Genomic DNA, 25493 nt, shown 5'->3' on the forward strand with positions numbered 1-25493 from the left:
GTCGTAAGATTCGTTTAATTTTGATTGCCTTGGTGAATGAAAGTGATATCTTTGTTTCATCGCAGAAGATGCAATTGGCGGGAAGCACGCATCGTACATTGTACATAGATAAAAATGGCGAGTATGGATCGACGATATCAAGTTTTGAATCAATCGAAATTGAGAGGTTTGATACGAATGGCTTAATTGTGACAGGTTATATGCTAGAACGTTAAAGATAAAATGTTAGATGTTCGTTAGTGAATATGATATTCAACAGTTTTATATGGATTTTCAATTCTTTATGAATGAAAGCAGTTGAATAAACGACATATTTGTTTTATCCGGGAAGATATAATTGGCGGGAAACGATTTATTACGCGTGTATTATACACCACAATGGCGAGTGTATGGAAATAAACAGCAAAGTTGTCTATGCAATAACGGTAAAATGTAATAATACAATGTATTCTGAAATTAGTTTATCCAGGTCACAATTCGTTCAAACTTCTAAAGGAAAATAAGTATTAAAAAGAAGAATATTACACTCAATCGTATACGAATGAAAAAAATTCATTCTTTAAATGTGTGAAATTATTAAAGCATAACATCCAATCGTCATTTTAGATTATTTATAAGGATTAAAGGAACTATTCCTAAATATACTCTTTAATTGCGATGGTTGCAAATTATGACTAACTATGCAATATACTCGACGTTATAGAAGAAATTAGAATAATTTTTAAAAAATTTCATTACATATAAATTTTACTATATGTATATAAATTTCATTATACGTAATTTTTCCTACATCTGCAAATAATTATAATCTGATACTTAGCAAATATACTATATACTATGTACGATGACACAATAATGAAATTAGACACGCTTCTGAGATTCGAAATTTACGCGGCTGAATCGTCGATGAATGAAGTCTGGTGTAAGTGAATGCGCTCTCTGATTGGAGCGACCGAGGACGAATTTTATTTTATTTTATTTTGCTCGAATGTCTTGATTGGATTGCCCACTGCATCCTTCTTTTTTATCGATACTGTGCAAAAGTGAAATGACGTAGACTTCTATATATTAAAGGTATTTCTAACGAAATTTTAAAGTGGATGCAAATAGCCAAACTTGTAGAAAATTCCAGATAATTTACAAATGAAAATTTTTGCTAACATCAATTCGCTAATTATTATAATATTTAATAAAAGTAGTATATTAAATGGTTTTAAGAACAACGATTTTTAATATACATATATATGTGTAAGGCCCATACAACGCTCTAAAAAAGTTTGTCAATTACTTAAGAAAAATATTGCACTAGAAAAATTTAAGAATAGAAATCTCTGATGACGATCTTGACTCGCGCTAAACTTAATAATTATTTTTGAAAAATACCGGATATATATACAATAAAGTTTATATTTTAAAGATACTATACAAGAAAATGTTCGCATTATATAAAGATAAGGCACACATAATATCACCTACAAGACACTCGTCGAAATTAAATGAAATCTTCGACGCGGTAGCAATTACAGCGAGGCCGCCCTTTAACCATGTAACGCATCCGCAGAGAATACAAGCAGAAATGTAACAAGAGCAAGAGCAACAAGTGCTCAAGACGTAATTACCCCTCAACTTCGCTTCAGAGACCGTTAGCCGGCTAACAAATCCGCGTTCTGCAGAAACAGCAAAATAAATCGTCAAACTTCCACCAGGATTCATGTCGAAGGAACTCATTAAATTCCTCTTCCTAATCCTCGTTGGGAGAGGGAGAACGTTCAAAGACACGTCCTCATCCGGAAGTAAATTCAATTTCGACCTTTAAACGAATCGAAACGGTGAATCTTATCTTCTTGCTCCACCAAACCAAAGAATCCCCTCCACCTGCTCCCGCGGAAAAAAGAAATTTTTCACAAAAATACACTAATGAGCTACGTTTCATGATTATATTGGCAAAATTTGAAACTACAGTCTGAAAACATATATAGAAATTATAAGATAGTCACTGCAAAAAATTTAGTATAGTTTATGAATATTCCTTTTAACACGTACACATAATAAGTGTAGTCTCACTAAATATTTAGGCTTATTAATAAAGTAGAAAATTGGCTGTTGAAATAGTTCTGTGATGTCAATAAAATATATGCATAAATATCTTGTAGTTTCTATTTATATTTTCAGATTAATGGATGTGCTTTCGATGGATTTTTTCACCTTCAAATTTCCCACAAATACATACGATTACGACTACGTGTATTCCAAAATTTATTGTTACTGATGGATCACGAATGACTTATATTACCGATCTGCTTATACTCACCCGCTTGTCCCCCCACAGGTTAATATAAACGAAGTTCCACCGTATAACGAGGGTTAGGAGGAAAGAAGATGGGACGAGACAAAAGTTGGGAAAGACGAGAAAAGGAAAAACCGCCTGGCAACCACCCTCCCGTGGTGGATGCACCTCCGCGAGTAGCAGCCTCCCTCCAAAGCATGGAACGTGGCGCATGCTCATCCGGGAATCGAACCCGCGAAGGCACAACGTCACCGGCGAACCAGCCGCAGGGATCGTCAGTGCGTTTGGCGAACAGTTCGCGAACGGACGTGTTCCTCGTGGTCTCTTGGAGAACGATCTAAACCCAAACTATAAACACAGGAGAATCTGACAGAAACACGCGGCGGTTGCGTCCACTGGTGGTACCAACCAGCAGAGGACGCGTCATGCTGAAAACCTTTATGTCGTTTCTTCGTGCTTGATTCGTTTCTTCATGATCGATGATAACGCTGGAGTTTGCGTGTCCTCGTCGTAAAACGCTTCCTCCATAGGTCTTCAAAGGATTAAACCATTCAATTCGTGTCTTTGATCTTGGTAATAGGTGAATGACGTGCTGGTGACCTTCTCGGGGAAGCGTGCACCGAGACACCAAGGTCGTTCACGATCAATGTTCGCCGCCACGTGACGAGATTCGCCGTGCACTCTGCGTTCTGTTAAAATACTTCCGCGAAGAGGAATTCGACTGAAAATTTCGACATTTACATTTTATAATTTATCATTCTCGGGACCTTCGTTCGCCTTATTTCTTATTCGAAACATTGTATGAGAAAAAAGGACACCAGAAGAATTCTACTCGCAAGATATCGATAGCTCTCTTTTCTATATTTCGGAGTATTTCTCTTCTATGAGGAAAGAAGCCGTGAATTTGATGTAAATCCTCTATTTTGTCGCGTGATCATGTGGTGTGGTGAACTTTGTATTGTATAGAAATATATTGTACACTGTACATCGTTGAACTTTTGTTGAGTGGTTGGAAATAGAAACACGTGAGAATAAAGAAAAGAAAGAGAAAAGAAAGAGACATAGGAAGAGGGACACAGTGACGTGCAGTGCGATCTGTGGTAAGAAGACTCTAGGGACTACGAAAGCCCAGCTACGACGCGACATGGCGGGGAAATCATAAACGGAGAGGGTAAACGAGAACGAAGGGTGAAGAAATTGGAAAGAACGCGTGGTTTCGGTGAACGTGGCTCTTGAAGACTGGATTTTCGTCAACGTGGCTGGTGAGTCTCGTTTTATTTATTATTAAACGCTTGTCTTATCGTTCTACGAGGAATGTAGGGTGTCAAAATGATTTTCCAGCGATACATGAATGAATATAAGTCTCGTTGAATGAGAAATGGAAACATCAATCTTTTGTAAGAAGGAAAGAGCAACAAGTGTTGCTGCTGATATCTCACCGCGGAGACAATCTTTGATATAAATTTGTAAACACTGGCGCGCACGCGGTTTCCACGCCGATATCAATAAATTCGCGCATTTTGAACCAATTTTTGATTCTTGTGAAACTTGAAGCAAGGATTGTAGACAACGTTATATTAATTTTATCAGTGATGCTTTGGTTGATTAAAAATTGACACAATGTTCGCGGTGGATTAAGATTTCAAAATATTTGGTAATTAATTTTAAATAGCGTCGCTATAAAGGAATCTTTGTTCTATTAAGAATGAAATGATTGTAGGTTTCAGACATGTATAATATTAACTTATTGCACTCTTTATTCATCCTTGAACGATGAAAACTAAATCAATTTTGTCTCACGTAGATATTTCACGTTTATTGCTTACAAATAGTTACATAAAAATGATATTTGAACATTATTTCCTATAGTCTCTTTTCATTATGACAGTTCACATGCACAAAATTGAAAATTTTTCCGTGTTATGATACTATTTTTATGTTTTCGAACGCTTGTTTTCTAGTCAGTAATAAAGGAAGAAGTAAATATTGGTAACTGTTAACATAAAGTTACAGCAAGGAAATCGGAAATTAAGAGGTAAATAGCTCCGTGGTACTTTATCGAAGGCAATTTCGTTCAATTATTAAGTTATCTCCTAAAGGTTCTTTTCCTGAACTAAGCAGCATAGAAGAGAGAGCGAGAAAGATTATTCGACTGAAAAAGTTTTAATAGCTTTTGAAATATTTTCTAAATGCTTTTTCTTTCACATCTGTTTTATAAGTTTCCTTTTATCGACACATTCCCTTGGTGCTGTTCGACTCGAACGTCTTTTGATTGTGAGATCGAGAATACTCGGTATCGATAGCCGATAGAAAAAATTAATATCTACACTTTTTAAACTCACTGTTGAAAAAATTCTAGAGAAAGATTTTGAAAGAAAATGAAAGTATCTCTCTTCTTAAAGAACAGAAGTATTACGTACGTGTCAAGTATATTCTATACATATAAAGATATTATTAGAGTAGTTACAGAGTACATATTAGGGTATTTACATCTCGCTTCATCGATTCATCATATTTGTAAAAGATTGAAAGAAAAAATTTTTTAAAGGATATAGTCATCTTTCCCGTATCATTAAATGTAGCGATATAAGACTAGATTATACTCTCAATCATCATATTGTTGCGTTCGTTGTTGAATGAAAAATCTCCTTTACCATACCATACTAATTACCATAAAATTTCATATTTGACTTCAAAAGTACACTAATTATTTTCTAATTATAGTCAATCCAAATTCAAGGATATCATATTTTCAGCAACTCGTAACAATCAACCAAACGCGTGAACGACACACGATAACTATAACCTTCTAACCTTATCTTTTCACGTAACTTCATTAATTTAAAATATAATCAAAATTAAACGATCGATCAAGTCCAGGGGTTAAGTTAGGTCGTCGAGGGGTGGATCAATGTGGCTGTATCACGCGAGTACCGTTCCGTATATCGTGGCTTATCGTCGGCTGGAATGAAGTCGAAAGAATTCAGAGTCTCCTCTGAAATGGCCCAGAAAATATTTGCGTGGGATTCCAGTCGCAACATCTTTCGTTTCCCTTCCGTTGGCGACGCGTGGCGTCGTTTTTGCGACACGACACTTGCCACAATGGCATGTCGTCCCGTTAGACATTACAAGTCCTATTACGCGGGAATTTTCGACGATAACGAAGTCCTGCTCCTTCCTTTTTCCCTCGACGTAGTTAATCGACCGAAGGATTGTTAGCTTTAGGTTATTGTGTTCAAATCGTATACTTAACGTTCTACGATATAACGTTTGTAGCCTTTTAATTTATGAAACAAATTCTATAATCAAAATTGTATTTATCGGGTGCCTTCATGATGTGTATAAAATAAAATTCAAAGGCTCAAACATAATATTGAAACTATTACGATAAAACGAAGTATCTCATGTTCCCAAGTTTGGCCCATAGGCTTGGTAAAATACTACACGATATCTCTTTTTATCTAAATTGACAAGTTTAGTATTGAAAATCATCTAGTACATTATAGCACCTTAATATTTAAAAACGGGAGTATGTGTATGTTTGGAAGTAACAAGTATCGATATGTTCGAAAGATATCGAAAGAAGGGTTTGTCAGGAACATGATATTACTACTTTGAAATTATTTTTTGCTCGTGGTGACTGTTACATTAGCGAGGAAGAATAAAAACGAGTAATATAGTCCGAAACGTTGGATGACAGCCGGTAAACCCCCATTCCGCCACGGCTTATACTCCATTGGACAAATTGCCGCCAATCATAAATAATTGACAGACAATCACGAGGGATTTAGATTTTCCAGCTCGGCTTGTCCATAAATTTGATACCGGTTTTCGTGACAATTCGGCCATTCTAATTTACAATGCGTTCCTCACATTTACGTCATATTTTTCATACTATCATCTGTCAGACCGAAAAGCAACTAATAACGTTCGTTTCATAATTTAATGAAGCATATCTGCTATGTTCATCTTATTATTGAAAATTCGTAGGATTGGAAGCTTGTAATTTGACAGATTATTAGTTGGTAATGTTAATAATTCATGAAATCTATGAATTATATATTTGATGAGAATTTTAATGCGATGGCTAATAGACTGTGGATGCTTACGCACCTATAGAAAATCAAAAAATGCAAAAGTGTTGGAATTTTTTTGGTTAAAAATTGATAAATTGCTGTTTCATAACTCTGTAAATTGTTCAAAATTCTTACGACGAACGTTGTATTATATAATTGTAAAAAATTTAATTTGTAAAAAATATTCCTTTTGATTTTTTGGGGATCACTGAGATATGGGATATAAGATCCTATTCTAGATGAGACTTTAAAATTGTTCATAACATATATTTTTTTTAATTTTTCGTGCATCATTGCGTTTATTACAAATAGAAAAATTGTGTTGCCTTGAAAAATTTAAGTACACCTATCTTAAGCTTAATTACAAATTCCTGCTCTGCAACGAAAATATAAATACTGTAAAAATTTGTCTAATTCTTATCTCTAATTCTTCGAAGATTGGAAAAGAGTATTTGCACCTTTCTATGTGCGAAGACTTGAAAACCAGAGTAAATTAATTATTCCTTTGTTCATGCAAATACGAATACCATCGTGTAGGAAACAAATGACAAATTTATTCGTAAAATTCAAAGGCTTCCCTTTTTTGAGAAAAAATCACTGAGGGATTGGCTCGCGTGTGTCTCGAGAATTTGTAGGGATCGCGCGTGGTTCGAGGAACAGCCGTCACGGACACACGTATACATCAAGATCGCGAATGCCTCGGAGTAGCATACCTTCTGTAATCAGATAACGAGCCTCGCAAACGAAATCCCGCGATGATATTTTTGCCTTTATACGTTTAACAAAATGCCATTCGCGTACATTCAAACGGCACGTATCTTCATGTAAAGTAAGCGCTCAGATTGCGATCAATGAAATACCATTGTTTCTAATCTAAATTTATTTCTCTACCGTTGATTGTCTTCTCGTGTTTTGTCAATTACTATATACCATAGTTAACGTATACGATACTATTGGCACACATAGCGTCCACTCAGTAATTTAACTAATTCTGTTCTGTTTTAGCTTTTATGTGTTTCGATGGAATTATTTTACCACCACAATATACAGCATAAAACGTCACAAAACATTGGATTGACCTTTGTTTTCGTATTTAATATGGTTTCGTAAATATTCACAGTAATATGAAAACTCGCAATTGTTTCAAGAGGTGGTTTCACTTCTGTAAATCGTTTGTTAGCTAAAATAAAAAATGTCGAATTGCCGGATTTCCGTCAGAGTTTTTCGCAAAGGCTGTTTATTCGAATATCATTAAAAAATGAAATTACAAAAAATTAAACAACTCTGTACCGCCGATAGTGTCTTTTGAGTTATATCATTTCTTAAATGAGTGTGTGAAATGCATGATCTCCGCATCTTTGAATCTTTAAGTACCCCATACATGCATAAAAATCCGTAGTCTACTTATAAAAACACATAGAACGTAACTAACACAACTAACGTCGCGAATGATATTCCTAATGACATATACCTAATTTGTCACAAAACCCAGTAACTTGTCTGAAACCTCCCTTAAACTCTAATACACATACATGGATCGAGCTCGAATCGTGCAAAGAACGACGGAAATGGCAATTCCCTTGGTACACAGAGCACATAGGAACTTCCGCCGAGCAGACAAGATACATTTCCGCGTATAATTGCGCGAGATAAGATATAAGGATTTCTGTTTCGAGATCGAGCGCTCGTTCAGGTTGGATGGAAAGTCGGATCCAGGGGTCGTGGAGACAGGAGAACCGCGACATTCAGAAAGGGGTACGACGACCAAGTTTCCGGGGGGTTTTCGGTTGGAACTCGTTCGTAACCGGAGTCCGATCCGGGCCGTAATTACAATTCGAACAAAGTTATGCTGGCCTGGATCAGGCGGGGATGTGTCAAGTATTTAATCAGGGCCGAGTCGAGTCTACGAGAGACAATAGATGGCGACCAACCAACCCTCCTTCTCCTCAGCCTACCTAACCCCTTCTATGGCTCTATCTTTCTCTTACCATCGTTTGCCTCCTTCATCTACCCCCTCCTGCTCTGCCAACGCTATGACTAGGGGTGCAATTATGTCGACCTCATTTCAGGACAGCTTCACTCCTCCCTTTGAATTGTACCGTAACTCCTCGTATCTCCCTCTGCCCCTTTCCATCCACATTTCTTTCCCAGGAGATCAACCTTTGAGTTATTCCTCGATTACTGGTAGCTGTACATTAGTGTAAATTATATTTTTTTAAATAACTTAGTTTCCTAATCCTTCGTTTCTTATAGCGTTGGAAATTTGGTTTATTTCTAGATTGCGGATTTTGGCGCACCTATTTACAAGGAATTTAAAGGTATAAAGATGAACAAAATGCGTGATTTTCTAAGAATCGACATTTTACATACTACTATCTGTTTCACAGTTTTCTTTCTTTGCTTCTAGATTCCGCAAGATTTTCTTTGCCTTGGATTATGCTTGTTTTATTTCTCTTTATGTAGCTCCTTTTGGTGTTACGTTTACCTCGTTGATTTCTTCATGAGTCTTGTTTAGAGCAAAGCGTCTTGGTTGAGATTCTTCTTATATGCTCGAATAAATTATGCTGTTTTTCTTTCGCTTCTTGTTACATCGCAGTAGCATTGTAATCGTGTTAGCACAGAGAGTAATCGCACGGAAAGAAGGTTGTTGCTGTTTTGACAAGATATCATAAAGTTGCTTTTTCTTCAGTAGCATTTTTCATATTCAAAGTTGGGTTGACAGTTTCACGGAAATGTAATTGGCCGTGCGTCATAAAATATTAATTGGGTCAACGCGTTCACTTCTAAATTATGCAATAAAATTATAAATCGCGAAATTGTGGAATTGTGGAAAAATATTTTTCAAGTATTCTGTATCAAATGTATATGTAAAGTTTTACGATATACGAGGAAATTGTACGAAAATACAATTATATTCACTATAAAAATTATTTTTTAGCACGTAGCATTGCAGATATGGAAAATTGGATTCGTAGTGAATAAATATAATTGGTATTTTAGGACATTTTAAACGAACTAAGTTCTAGATAATTATGAGGATGCACCGTATGCGTTAATAATCAAGTGAATGTATTTCTATAATATAATTAGTAAATATACTAATATACTAGTTTACTAATCTACTAATGTACTAATGTAATATTCTTATGTTGCTTGGTCCTTTGAGCCTGTAATGTAAACTCAGTAGGATTAAGGAGGATTTGCTTAATTGTGTAAAAATATGCGTTTGAGCGTGCTATTGTGAGAAAAAGATAAGAGGCTGGTGATAAGGCTAATTAAAAGAAAGAAAATAAAAAGAAAAGAAATTTAAGCTACGTTGTTCTGTCATTGTATGTAGCATTTTTGTAATTTGGTAATTATTTCAGGTCTATACTATCAAATATAAAAAATGAAAATTTCTGTGATTATATGAAAATTACAAAGCCGGTTTTGAAACATAACACTACAAATTATTTTCAAGTAAAGGATCTGCAAACTTGCTTCACCTTGAAAAATAATTTCAGCCAGGCAACAAATTTTGTTTAGCGTAGCAACAAAGTTCTTGATAATAGCTAGGCAAGCAACTCGTGTCATGATTAATTCAGACATTTATGTTCTTTCTCGCCATTTTGAATTAAATAGCTGGAAACGGAATGTGTTTTTGTTTGTTGCCCGGAGGATTGCTAGTACCACATAAAGATAACAAACGCTGCTACGTCTTTTTCCTTCATGAATTGCAAATTCTCGTCCTCATGCTTCTTCCGCTTTCTTCATCAGCTTTACCATGTGTGTATCTTTGAAACTTTAAATCCGCTTTGCCCGGTTGTGCCACGAGGTACATAAATTCAAACGCTTTTTGATACAGCATCTACCAATGTTCACACGTTTATACACGATGGTATTTGGTTGGTAATTTCATGAGAAGAAAAAGGAGATTATTAGAAGGCATTAATATTGGAACAGCTATTTAATAAACAACGGTTTATCGGTAATCGATTATTCCCAACAGCAAATCGGTTGTAATCAGCAGATACTGTACAAAAAAAAACGAATAGATTTTATTTTTAGATGTAAATATTTAAATAAAACTTTATTAATATTTTCACGTGAATATCGTCTAAAAATGTAATAATTACACTGCTGATGCTTCACAGCAATTAATTTGTGGAATTTTGCAAAACTTATTCTTAATACATTTCATATATTAAAATCTAAAGTTCAATTTTATTAATAAATAAATAATGGTAATTTTTTCGTTATGAAAGTATCTAATATATCTATTCCAGGGCGTAACAATCAAAACAGGGCGAATATTTGCGGAAACTAAAAAAGACTACCTAAACTATATAAGGCACACTAAACTTTTATATTACCACTAAAAAGAAAATCGTGCATATTATTTATCACAAAGTTGCTTAACTAACCTATTCCACTATATTATATGATTTTTTTTTCATAAATCGAGGTCTGTAACAATATCCAAGTAAATACACGATCAGTTCTTGGAATTTCGTGGAAACAACGGTGGGCCAGTTAAGCCATTGGGTTTATTACCGAATGAATTTTCCGGCCACGGCCGCGTCGCCGGATTATGCAATTTAAAACGAGTTAATTGAAGTGCAATAAGTCGTTAAAACTCTTGAGCAAATTAATTAATATAAAAGCCGGTTAGAATAGCGCAGAGCTAAAGCGCACAGCTCTCCCAGTCCTGTTGCCTCCAACCCCTTGGTTCCCTTGCCCTAACCAACCCCCTCTGCAACCCTTTCTCTCTCTCTCTCCTCTCTTGCTCTCCTCGTTGGAGAGAGCAACGGCAGCGGTAGCGACGATGGCGCAAGCAACGGCGGGGTCAGAGAGGTAGAGACCAGGGAGGAAAAGTACGGTTAATGAAATAATGTACGCCCGAGGTAGTCCTCGAGCACGCAGCGCGCAGCGCGGGATTTAACTTTTCCACGAAAATACTTGCGCAAGCTAAAGAGGCGACACCCCATCCCTTGGCTAGCAGCTACCGGCTACCCTCTTGCCGCTTTGAGTTGCAATCGCGGCGAGGGTGGTACTCGGTGACTCGATCGTTGAGAAATCAAAGGAAACACGAGACGTAACCTGTTTAATTAAGAACTTCGTACGATAGAGTTGGTATGTAGCCACGTTAATGATTTAGCCCCGGTGCTACCGCTTTTCGCCGATGCCATTTGGCAATCGTTTCCTTTCGTTTGTTCGGATGTTGTACTGTACTGTTTGCTAGTAGATGATTCTATTTTGGTAACAGAAAAATTATTAGTGCCGGCAGTGGATTATTTACATAGGATACCAAATTATCCAAATTCGCACTAAAATTATATGAATTTATTAAGTAAATTTGCATGGAATAAAGAAACCGGAGAGAAGATGAAAGCAATATGAATCCCGGCGGATGTTGCGTAATTTGTCATTTAATATTGTATTGTACATTCCTGATGGTGAATAGAAGGAACATACGAGATCGGGATTCCCGACCTTGGATTTCGCGCGACGGAGCCAACATCGTGAAGCACGGGGGAATATTAAATCCAATCTGACACGAAATTCAATATCGTATTATTCGAAAGAAATCGAAAATATAGCTCTTGATGCAGCGTATTACGTTCCGTGCACCGTATTACGTCCCTTTACATCTCTACCTATGGGCGCACAGTGGTCTTTACAATCGCACGAAAATATTCATAACTCGATTTTCAATTTGCGCGTTGGAATACCAGACGCGATATATCCCCGGTTTATCATGCTGTTTCTCCCCCGGGAAACTTTTATTTCATCGCACTACCAGATAATTAAATATATAAAAAAACGGTGCTGTTGACAAGCGAAATAATAAATCGCGTTAAATACACCGAAATTGAGAATACAGCGTCCAGTTGGAAAACATCGTTTATTAAATCAATCCTGGCCCCGATGTAATCAGAAAAAGTATGAAAGCTCCATCTGAAAATTTGACAAAAGCAGTTCTAAAAAGGGGACAAATTGCGACTAGGCTCGGGCCAAACGAAATAATTAGGACGCGAAAGACAACTGGAACGACGACGAATAATTTGCAAATTACTTTTTTCGTCTTCACAGCCTCTGTTTAAGATAATTAGCATTCATAAAGCGATGAGACAGCGTTACACCTGTCGCAAACTGGTTCCGGCAGCGAGATACAGCCGCGTCTTGCCACAGTCTCAATTAGCTCGGCTTCACAGTTCGTTAGGCCTTTTAAAACCGGTTTCCAGAACTGAATGTTCTCAGTGAGGACACGCGCATAACTGAACACGACTGATGAAAGGGTGAAACGATAAAGCATTCGAAGAAGGGACGCTTCTTGAGCCAATATCGATTTAGATTGCGTAACATCCACGTAGTTGAATAATTCGGTGATGTTTGACATGGTTTGACATGTTTGGTTCTTTAAATTAGCAAGTTCATTTTTCTTAGACGGTTTATCACTCTAAACATAATTCTTGTTCAAAAGTTTCCGAAACTTTTTTCTTTGACAAACAGGTTCAAGTATCGAAATTAAAGAATTTGTTATTGTACTTTTCAATTTTGCAGCAAATCTCACAAAATATTTACACCTGAAATGCCAAATATACAAGGGTTCAAAACATTTTTCCCCCATAAACACATCAAAATATCAAACTCAAAAAATTTTCTATCTAACAAAACATTTCAGCTCATAAATTATTTTATTGTATTCGCTGTATACCTCAATAAACAAAACAATGAACGTTTCAGCGCAATCGACAGTGGTTGTAAATCGGGTTCTCGCTGGAGCAAAGATCCGGCCCGGGTAATCTTCCCTTATCAGAATGGATCGTATAATGCCTCGTAACGAGGATGCAATGTCAGCTGAAATCCCTGCCACGTAGGGCGGCTCTGCGGAGGATTGTTGGATTCGCAGGAATGACGAAACGCATCCTCCGTATGTAACCGTGTACAGGTGCACACGTACACTCCCGTTCATAACTATTACGATACTTTTTGGTTTGGGATAAGTTTATAAAACACGATAATTCGTTTAAATCATCAAGCAAACGATTAACCGATCACGATTTTGCACCTGTACAAGATAAAAACTTGTAGAATCTATTTGTAAGAGTAGCAAGAGGAATGGGCGATGGTTATGAATTCAGAATCATACGTATCGTACACAAAATTCTCTAACTTCGTTGGAAAAGTTTTGTAACTTGCAACAGCTCGTTTAAAATCTCGATGGAAATTGAAAATTATGCTAAAAAATTGGATGACACAAGTGCCAGGATTGGTTAAAGTAACATTCGCGAAATACAGTTAAAATAAGTAAAGATACAGTAAAAATAAGAAGAAATTATACGCAAAGATAGGATTTTTATTCTGACGTTGAACATACGAATTCATCTTAAGATTTTATGGTCTTTGTCTGCCTCTGTAATAGTTTGCGTAAGTTCCAAATCAAATGATAATTGTTAAAGGCTTTAGCAAGTTCCTCAGATTAACTTTCTCCAAGTATTCCAACACTTATGAACCTGAGTGTACATACTCGATTCTGGCTACTAGCAAGAAGCACATGATCCAGAGGCTAGTAGAGCAACAAAGAGGGTGAGTTTGGAGAGGGTAGGAGCGTAAACGGACGAGCATGCGAGGCAAAGGCAACCAAGCGGGGAATCGGCGGGAGCTAGAGCTGAATTAGCATGGCTATCTGGGTAATATATTGGACTGTATCGTTGGACACGACCAGCCAGAGCCACGTGATATACTGACACCCCGGCTTTTATTGGCAGTACGTAGTCCACCCTCTCCCTTTTCGGGATAGCCTCACCTCTGCCCGGCCCTTGACGCCCGGCTTATCCACTTTCCCTGTTAATCCGGCAACCGTAGTCCGGACCACCGACGCTAAAAAATGTATTCCCTTTCCATTACTTTTGCCATGCTTCCGGAGAGTCCTCCGCAACGACAGCGCCTAGCATTGGATCCCATGTCTAGCTATTTTCGAGGTTCGGCTGCAAGTGGAAAATAAATTTTGTCGTCAAACTGGAGAACTAGAGGTGGTTGTTCCTTGCGGTTTATTAGCATGTTGAAGCTGATTGATTGGCCGTGCTGTGGATCTTCCTCGAGGGAATAAATAAACGTGGTTTAAATTGGGTCCCCTAAAGTAGTGCGTTGATGGTGATTGCGTGAATCTTTATGATTGCTTCGCGAGGAAATATGTGAATGAACTACTTTCACTCTCGTCCATAACTCACGAAACACTTGTAAATTTTAAATACATATAGACGAACGATTACACGAAACGATTAAATGATCCTGGTTATTTTACGTAAAATCGTCGAATGAAGAGATTCTTAAATAGAGCCATTCAAATATTCGTAATACATTTCTATGTTATGATTGTCAATGAATATTTTAATCTGCTTTAAATCCTTATCAATCTATAGTATGTAAAGAAAGGCAAATAGCTGAATAATCGACTGGAGAATTCATGGGAAGGTGTATTAAATAAACTGTTCACCTTTCTCACTGTGTGATTGATAGATACCAATAAAGCATACTCTGGTTTTGTCAAACTTGACATAGTGCGGCTGCGGTACTTTGTCTGTTCTGAAAAATGTTGTATGTTACAGATTTCGGACTCGTGAATCTGGTAAATTCAATGGAATTTCGAAAAAATGAAATTCTCTGGAGTATTCGAATAAATTGGAATAGTTTTTTTTTTCAAAATTGAACGTGTAATTCTATTTTCTATTTCATTTGGTACTTACACCACGTTTATGGTTGTGAAAATAATTTGGTATAATATAAGAATATAAGCGTGGAAATAAGTCAGTGAAATGGCGTGAAAAGTTAACCAAGCACACGCATTGGCGTGATCGCGAAGCTCGTGACTTGGCTATCGATCGTCGACGGTAATTAACGCGCGGTACACCCGAGAAAAATCGAAAACGATCAAGCGTCGGTACACGCAGCTAACTAATTACCCGCCGTGGATCGTGATTGCACCGCTTTGTCAGTCTCTCTGACTAGCCCTCGTCTAACCTACATGGATTTGCATTCTGATATTTGTTTCGCGAAAACGTCGCTCTATTTTTAACCGATATCTCCCACGATCACGCGCATCAACGGTCTAATAGTTTACCGTGACACATTTGCTATCTGTCTATCTGATGCTTGTCGCGCGTTTATTTGTCATCGGTGAAATTAGCACTTGTCCCTTGTTTCATCATTAATTGGGCAACTCGCATTCTCTGTGACCACAAGGTATTGCTTTCTATATTGAATTTCGTTATCTTCTTTTTTATTAATTATTTATAATTGCATAAATTACTATAATAGTAATAAATAATAAGTGAATAGTATAATCAGAATTTAGACGAGTTTTATAATTTTTATATGTTCGATTAGAATTCCTTAAGTTATCTTTTACGATTTTATTGATTTCGAAATTTTCATTCTTCGGTATTTCAGTGACGGATAAAAATTTCTTAATGTTGAATGCGATATAACGAAAGGGGTAAATATGAATAATTTTTGTAGTTTTGCAGTGAGAGTTGTTATTAAAAATTACTATAGAAAGACATTTAAAATGTGAGATTTCTTCTGTTTGATAATAACTGTTAGTTATTTCATTTTACATCGAATAATAATCCGCAATTCATGACATGATTCATACTATTCGAAAAGGACAAACCAATTCCCAATAATTATATTATAATTTCAATAACGAATGATCTATGGCGCATGAAACGTGAAAAGACTAGGTAATCGACAGGTTAATTGAATAAATCGTTCCTCTTCATTCCCTTTCTTTCAGTTTTATGAATTCAATATTTTCTATTTTTACTGACGCGACGCTTCGAATATTATGTTACTAACAAAGAGCTTCGTGCGTTACTTTCCAACAAAAGGTTATTTATTTCGCACAATGGATGACGCGTTTTTAACAATTTGACACTTTTTGTATCACCGGTTTACTTTGCAATATTTTAGTTATTGATGATATAGAGGAAATATTGCATGCAAAATTTTACGCCATAGAAGTGAAAAATTATTTTTTGAAGTAATTATCGCTGCATTCTTTTTTTTAATGGAGTTTAATAACGCTAATGGACATTTAGTTTGACTACTTTAGGTGCCAATATCACCGATTGCTACTGTCCATCCTAACTCATTTTAAGGTTCAGTTTTTGATTGATCAATTCAGTCCTATGAATAGCAATTATTTTTATGTCAATTTCAATTTTTCGATTGAAACTTGTTCGAAGGAAAATTCTTTTTGAAACGTAAGATAGGATCAAGTAAAACAGAGGATGATGACACAATCTGGAACTTCAAGGTCGCCGATTGTCGCCAAACGTCGCCCCGTTCTGAAAGAAATCCGGAAAGCTTGGAGTGGCTCGTAAAGTTTTAACGTTTGTGGGCCGTACAAGCGTTCGAGTAAAATAATACGATCGGTGCGTTTCTGAAAAGTGGTTTTCCGAGGTTGGATCGCTCGCTTCGCGTGAATTCGTTCGGATTTTAACGAACAACGAAGGAACTTTGAATCGTAAAACTCGATCGAGAAAGCGAGAAAGAACGGGTCCGTGGCGTTGGCGGCGAGGCCGAGACGTTTCGGGGTCGTTTTAAAGCGAAGTAAATCTCGGGGATAAATCGGTCGCGTCGAAGACCAGATCGCAATAACGTAAAAGTTGTGTGACACTGAAGGCGGAGGCAAGAGACGCGCACCTGTGCCGAATAGTCCACCGGTATATATGTAACGCCTTATTTTGCTCGACTGGAATGTGTCGCACGAGTCTCCATTCTCTTCGTCGATTTATTTTAGTCGAGGCCTACCCGTGCTTGTAGACGAAATTTGGATGTTAACTTTCTTGTAACAGTTCTACGAACGAGTTACACTTTGTTTGAAACTTTATCAATATGATTATGGTAGCCGTGTCTTGTTCTAGTACTAATGAAATTTCGCTACGTACATTTCACTGTGTACATGTAGCACTATGGTATGAATAGTCGTCACCGATTTTTATATTTGAAATTTGTTATCTCTTTAAGAAACAAAAATAATTCATAATGTTTTAAGATTTATAAGAAGAAATATGGTGTTATATTTATAGGAAAATTCAGTGATAAAAAAGTAGAATAATAATAATAAACAATCAAAGAAATATATGCTTCTCATTTAGAAATATACGAATGGATTCCACGGTGCTTTACAATAATTTTTACAACCATCACAATAATTTAAAAGCAATAAAATTGTAATGCATTCTGTGAAAAATCTGTTTTACTATACTTCCCTATCATAATACAATAAATTGGAAATAAAACGTCCTATATTGATTTCCATTGAAATTTAAATGACTTTAACCAGTACATTGAAATTTCCATTGCTTGTAGGTATTTTGCTATTGAAAATTTTACAAAAGGTAGCATGCATTCAAAGCTACTAAATGAGTTTTATTTGAATTTAGTAAATAAAAGCAGCCGTCCAAACACTGAATATTCTAGAGAAGAATATGATTGAATATCGATTTTATTGAAATACGTCAACGCATTATCAATACACTATCTTCTTCTTAATTAGCAATTAAAGAATCGTTGAGACGACTATCCATTATACTATCTTCTTCAATCCATAATTACAGCTTTTATTTAAATTTTGAATATTATTTTTCGAAGAAATCAAGTAATCGCTCACTTACTCGCTCAAATCTAATTTCCATTATCAATAGTCGTATTATAAAATTCCTTACATACCTAAGACCATTAGAAAGATTTCTAGAAAGGAATAATATTTATGCATGCACGCTTTTTTCATTATGGATGCTTTCTTTTAGATAATAATTTCTAATCTACCACTGTTTCGTTCGATTATTTAACAAATTTCGTTGAAATTCCTAAAAAATCCTACATAGTAACGCTACATACTTACATTCTTGAATAATTGCATTGCATAGCAAATGTATTAACTGAAAGAATTAAATCACACGGACGCGAACCTAAACTTTACAAAGAAGCTATATTTCTCGATAAGAGTATAATCGCAAAGAATCTTCGTATAATCCTTATTCCTATTGCCCATCTTCCTATATCGCTCACAAACCTCTCAATAGAATTATGACAAAATTGAAGAAAGAAGAAAGGAAACGGAAATCGGTTATCCAGCCACGTGTACCAAGTAAAACGTTGAATGAAGAGATTGTGCGTGCACATGGTAAAAAGAAAAATATTAAAAAAAGAAAACAAAAAGAAACGAAAGAAGGGAGAGCCGATAGAGTCAGGTGGAAAGATTCAGTCTGTTCAGTGACTAGCAGCGGGTTTTACACGCGACCTGTTTACACGACAATACCTTTGACACACTCGACTCTTGTGGTATCACGACTTCAAGCGACATTTCTATCTAGCGTGCGTTCTCCTTCAAATTGTACGTCTTCTGCACCGTGCGCTATTGTATTCTTTAGCAGCGTACCTTGTAAGAGGGTGTTTTCAAACAGAGAGTCCACCGGTGAGGTAACGTTGAATCGTTCGTCGAGAACGTCTCTCGATTTTCAAGCTCCACGGAAGCACGGGGAATTGTTCTCGGGATGTGTACGAATCGACGCTCTGACGACTTGTTACTACTCTTTCGACCAAGTTTATTGTCGTCCCGACAATGCCACGCCTTTATGTTTGCATGAATCTCTCGTGGTCACGTGAGCCATAATCTGAAAATACGTTTTTCTGTAGGAAATTGAATTTTTAAATTATTTAGACCTTTGATGGCGTAACGAAGCACGATGAAGAATTTAAAATGAGGAATTTAAAAGGTATTTGGTTGGTGCGTATGAAACTTCTTTTTTTCCAATTATATCTAATAATTTATATACTTTGAGATTCCTTACAATATTTTAAAATACTTAATGATTTCTTATAAATCTTATAATAAAGTTTAAAAATTATTTAAAGATTAAAAATAATCTTATAATAAATATTATCTAAGTCTTATAATATCCTAACATTTTTATGTGATATTTCTTACGAATTGTACAAGTTTTTAAGCAATATACGATTTTATTTTGTTTTATGAAAGATTGAATAAAAATGAATATTTTTAGCTGTATAGTTTCACGGGTTTACGTTTGTACAGGGAATAAAGTTCTTATGCGCATCTTGTTTACATGTAGAATATGTTTGATTCCGTACCAACAGGAGGTTAATAAACATTCGTACCCGTTTCCCGTTGCATTGTACGCTTTCTACATGCTACACCATTGTATTCTTTAGCATCGTGCTTGAAAACGGCATCGAATGTAAGTATCCGTGCTATCGCGTTGGTGTTAACCATTTACATCAGCGTTTCTGTATGAAGATAACATGGTTGCTCTGCAAGTGAATAGCAATTTTATTCTTCGTTTATTGGTTTGTGGCATTATTGAGTTTTTTTTACTGTAAGAAAGTACAATACTACTAATACCTCTTTTTCATTGATATTTTATTAAAAAACATATTGATCATAAACTTAATGAACGATACATAGAGGTAGAAAAATTATATATCATCACGAGATCTCAGGAAACAAAGAGATAAGAAAATAAGCATTACACCAAACATGTTATCTGAGCCGTGGGACCTGTTATGAACTAACAATACAACATGGATCATTCCACAGTTATTTCCACGGTCTTCGAAATGGTCGCAAATCACCACAGGCAAATAAGAATACGTTGTAAAGAATTCTGCATCGTGGGACATCCATATAACTATAACAATGGCGAAAAGCCAGTCTCAAGAACCATAGCCATAATGTCATAGTCGTATTAGTCGAAATCCCAGGATTCAGGGTGACTTGATCTGGTTTGATCATCTAAATGATCATCTAAAAATCATCGATCATCTAAAAATTTACGTTTCATTCCATTAAACATAAATTGACCGCACCTTGGCTTCGATCTTAGGATATTATCGATTTAAATGTAACTGAAGACGAAATCTAATCGAATCATCGTATTATAAATTCAACTCGTTATCAAATAAACTACCATATCGTTACTTAAATATTTATATCGTAGATTTTTTACTCACTCTGTAAGCATGACAGATCTGTAATATATCCACGGTTAAACGAAATCTGTGAGCGTTCATCTGGGAGATCGATATCGAACAGTTTCGCTCGACTAAAACGATACACAAGCAAACGAGAAAGAGGAAGTGTGTGTGAGAGAGAGAGAGAGAGAGAGCGCGCGAGAGAGAGGGGGAGAAAGAGGAAGGGGGAAAGGGTTGGTCTGTGACATCGGAGCCAGCTTGTCGAGTTTGTTCCCGATGTTTGCCGAATGCAGTCAAAGTGCATGTGAATTACCGCACTAACCTGGTCTCAACCTCTACGCTGTCAGCGTGCTACGTAATTAAAACATTCTTGTCACTGAGCGAAACGTCACTGCAAACAGATACCGATCATTTCGATTTGAATTCATTTGGTGGCCAAATAAATTAGCATCAGGGGGCGTCGCATCAACGACTCAACAGGAGACGAAAGTATACGCAAAACGAACAACTGTTGAACGTTATATTCCCTATAAACATGCCATTCAAAGATCACAGTTGGAGGGATAGAAGGCATGAAAGAGGTGGTAATAAAATTCCACGTTTCTATTTGAAGATATCGAAGCTATAAAAATCTTAGTAATAAGATATTGCACAGTAGAATAAAGATAAAATGCTATTAATATTTTCCAATAAAATATAGTAGAATTATAATAATACGAAAATATCTTTCGCACAAAAGAATAAGAATTCCAAAATTATTCCAATGAAATTCAGTATTATAATGGAGTAAATTAACATTTTTCACCGAAATAATGTATGAATATATAACGCATCTGGCAAAGAAATAAACTTTTAAAATAATTTCATTAAAATTCAGAACTGTAACAAAATATTTCACGGAAGAGTAAATTAATATTATTCAATAAATAATTGGAAATACAGAATCTCTCAAAAGGTAAGAATGTCCATTGAAATGCAGCATTGTAATAAAATCCCATGGTTCTACTTGAAAATATCGAAGGTATAAAAATCTTACGCGAATACAGTACGTAGGAGAGGATAAAAACAACCCTCGTTAATCCTTGGAACAGCCACAGCCGGACTATTCGCAACACATAAAACGCCCTCGAGACAGACTTGTCGCGCCAGGCTTTAAATGCGGTTCAACATTCCATAAAACATGGCACTCGTCATGGCTAGAGCACGCTCCTGAACCACCATGCACAGTCTGAGTACTCGACTGTCAGAGTCATGGGATTATTTATGCGGAACCTCTTTGCCCGATGGTCGTTTTCTCACTATTTATTGGCCCTGCGAAATGCGGCCTCTACGTTCGCGGACCAAATCCAGAATCGATTTCGACTGGGTCGAGCAGCTCCTTAACTTACAGTATCGTTACGAACAGGGAAACGACCCCAGAATACCAAACACATATTTCCTAAAGACAAATGACCTTCCTCTTATCGATCAAGAAGATTTCAATCTCTAGGAATGCTTTAAACCTTCCATTTCGAGAACCCTATGAATGATAATGGCGTTCTTCCGCTATTACGCATAGTATGTAGGTTAAACGAAATTGCTATCGGGACGAGCATTAACGACTACTAAAATAAAATATGTCACAGATAAGTATTCCAATGAAATGATATTAGTTCAGGGTTACTATGGAATCGAGTTTCGATTCTAACTGTTCAATATCATGGCTTTCTATATAGCCAATTATTATAATAAAAATTTAGTTAATACTAATATCTGAATCGGTATATATTTTCACCATCTGTTGATCAGGTTTAATCCAATTTTTCATAAGTTACAAGCAGGTGTTCGTTCATTTTAAAATTTGTAATCCTCCATTGAGTAAATTAGGAATTAGGAAAAATACAATTCATTATAGTGGCCATTGTATCGTGTTATCCGGCATTGTTTCACTTGGTCAGTATTGGGCATCCACCAATAGGGTACAAGTATTCCATTGGTAATTTAATTAATGTCGGTGGCAGAAGATTCGTGCCGAATGAAAGACAGATCCACGAAACTCTTTTGCCCTGGGAGTTCGGTCTTTTCTATTTCCTCCTCAAAGGTCAAGCCGCTTCTATTCTTCGCGAGGTTTTCTCATCCACTATCGGCTCGTCCTTCTTATCTACGAAAGTCCGAAAGGCTTTTCGCTTCTTTGATTCGGGAAACAAAAGACCGTAGATTGAAATTCGCTTGTTGTATCTTGGCTACCCTTCTATCGGATTCAACGTTATACTCCGATAAACCCGGCGTACTCGATTCGTGATTTGGATGTTGCCTTTTACTCTTCGATTTTTCTGTAGTGGTTTCGGGTCCCTTTCAAGGATGTGATCGAAAATGCCGCACGTGATCCTACAGGAGCCACTATGAATTCTAATCTCGTATTTAAGATGGAAACCAATACGAAAGGTTTCGTAGATAATGATTCGATTTTTTTGATTATAGCGAAATGTAAAATTGTGAAATTTTTCTTTATATCGAAGCTCATTGACTAACGAATTTTTAAATCAATTTAATACAGGATCAAGAAGTCATGTTTAATGTGAAATGAATACAGAAGCCGGTGTATAGGATTCGTAAATGATGATACGATCTCTTTCATCGTATCATAATTTTGTTTAATATTAAATTTCTCTATTTATCGGATTTTTTAAATTTATTTAATGATAAATCAAAAATTAATGTTTAGCGTGAAATCCACTATTGAAGATCGCGTATAGAATTCGGAATAAATAAAAACAGAAATTAAATTCTTATTTACCAAAGTTTTATTCTATAGTATTTTGTCCTATGTTTAAAATAATAGTATCAAATAACAATGTGTCAATTTTATTAGAAATTGATTGTCAATTAAGAAGATTACATGATGGAAAGAAGGTTATTGTGTAATTTTGTTGAAAAATTTCTCTTCTTCTAAAGTATGGAGAAAATGTTACAATAAACGTTACAATAGCGTTGATTGATGTGTCGGTCAAGACTTCAATTAACAGAAAAGTTTGGTTAGTCGAGAAACCACAAATTCGAATTGTAGTTAATTATATTCCGCTAATAAATTTCGACATTTGCGGGGCTTTTCAAAGTTAACTTCCAAGCGACTTTCCAAATTCTACCAACTAATATCGTACAATAGCAACGTATTAAATTTATGAGATAGATTCTAACGTAATCTATATATGTATATGTAACATCTATTATTGTTAAATATTTAATCAATCATTTGAATATTCCGTCTTTTTATTACTTTCAAAAACACAGTTTCGTGCTTTTGTAATTTTGTAACGTGATGTAAATTTTTTAATTTTTATTTAAAAATACGACAATGTTAGACCAGAAGATATCAATGTTTCAATTGACATCGAAATCGTTACGATAGCTACTAAACTCAAGACACGGTGGTTTCAAAATATCAAAAACGTCTGTGACGGCGCTCGAAAATTTCATCGATGCAAAGATTGAGAGACAAGCGACGCGAAAGAAAGAGAACAATGGCCATATTGGAGAGTTGAATAAATAACGCCGATTCCGGATACTCGAGAAAATTCGGAACGGATAGCAAGGTTTGTCTATGCTAATTTATCGTACCATCACTCTCCTCTTGAACTCTGTATACGAATGTTCTTTATTCCTCTTTGCCTTCTTCGTCACTGACTCTCTTACCTTATTAGAATATTTTATTCGAAATGATGAAGGATAGGTTCGATTTAACCCTTCTGGATTAACTTAAGGAAAGAAACTTTCGTCGGTTCTTGAATTTTTATCATTATAGAATGCCTTTGCAGTCAAGCAATCAGTCGGATAAACTTTCTAAAATTTTTCTAAAAGTCTCTTCCTTCGCGCGAACTTTCGTCTCGAATCTTAGAATGTTATTATTACGACTTTTTCTTCGATGAGTTATGGGACTAGGTAATCTCGAGTCGAATTAGTGAAAATTACGTTTTAGGAAAGTTGAACTGTTTCTTCTCCACGACGATGAACAAATTTATATAATTATAAAACATATATAACAGCAACTTAATTACTCGATAAATTTCTATGTATAATACGCCATTATACAAAAATAGAACATGTATTCAATAACTTCAAAGACTTATAATAGGTATACAAATTTGGAACAGCTCACTATCGAATATTTTTTCAAAATAATTTTTACTAGGGTCAAAGATATTTATAGACTATAACAATAGCTGTATAGATCGATTCGAACTATCGTAAAACATCGATTTATCGGCAAACCAATCGGTCGATAAAATTCTACGTCAAAGTTTTTACAATCAATCAGATCATCAGCGCTTCGCAGTAACAATCTCGCGCAATTCGTTGGCATTTCATTCGCATTTCGTCAACATGGTGTCATAAAAGATGTTCGCACGGACCGTTTACGGAAGACAGTGGACAAGGGGCGATTCGAACGAATGGCTGCTATAAAGAATGTCATCGCGTATTCGAAGACATCGGGATTTTTCTTGTGTCCACAGGCTCGGACTCGGAAAATCGAGCTACCGGGATAAAACGTTGTTGCAAGCTATGCAGAGCTGCGCAGCTTTGCTCTTCAGCCTTGGCTTCGATGTAAAGAGATCCCGTACATTCGGAGACGTATTTCACTGTTGAGAAGATTTCACGTGTTGCCCGAAGCTTCTGATATGCGTTTACTTTTTGCATTAGCTGAGTTGAAGGAAATCCGGTATTTGCAAAAATATTAGATTTATGTCTGGAAAGAACGATGCATGCTATTATTCGATGAACATGGTTTGATGGCTCGTTAGCCAAACAGGAGAAAGAAAATTTCCGTGCATACGCGTATGAACGTATATAGTGGTTCACGATAGTATTTGTACAGTTACCATGCGAAACTTTTGTAAATATATTATGTATGTTAAAGGGAACTTTTTAAAATTTCATTAACAGTGTAAATTTACATGGAAGTTACAAAATATGTATTGTAAACATGCACTTAGTAAAATTGTTAAATGAACATGAACTGTGAATTTGAACAAACTATCAGTCCTAAAGATGTTCTTACTAAATATCGTAGCTTATTAACATATTCAATAATTTTCTGCTCGAATGGTGATCTTTGTAAAATGTATGCTTACGATAAATATCTTGTAGCTTATTAATATTTTTAGTTGAAA

At 35.9% G+C, this 25493-nt stretch overlaps 1 protein-coding gene across 5 annotated transcripts in view; it reads left to right on the forward strand.

The window, feature by feature from the left end:
• The first annotated feature begins 2568 nt into the window (after positions 1–2568).
• LOC100746173 (teneurin-m) overlaps positions 2569–25493 on the forward strand; it is a 662892-nt gene continuing 639967 nt past the window's right edge. For 2 of the 5 annotated variants that reach the window (XM_033319253.1, XM_033319252.1), the window contains exon 1: positions 2572–3549. The gene's annotated coding sequence lies outside the window, so the exon portion shown is untranslated. Of the gene's footprint in view, positions 3550–25493 lie in introns of all 5 variants that reach the window. The other 3 variants (XM_033319251.1, XM_033319254.1, XM_033319245.1) reach the window with 2 other exon arrangements.

The sequence above is a fragment of the Bombus impatiens genome, unplaced genomic scaffold, assembly GCF_000188095.3.
Source record: "Bombus impatiens unplaced genomic scaffold, BIMP_2.2 scf_0142, whole genome shotgun sequence".
Taxonomy (NCBI): Eukaryota; Metazoa; Arthropoda; class Insecta; order Hymenoptera; family Apidae; genus Bombus; species Bombus impatiens.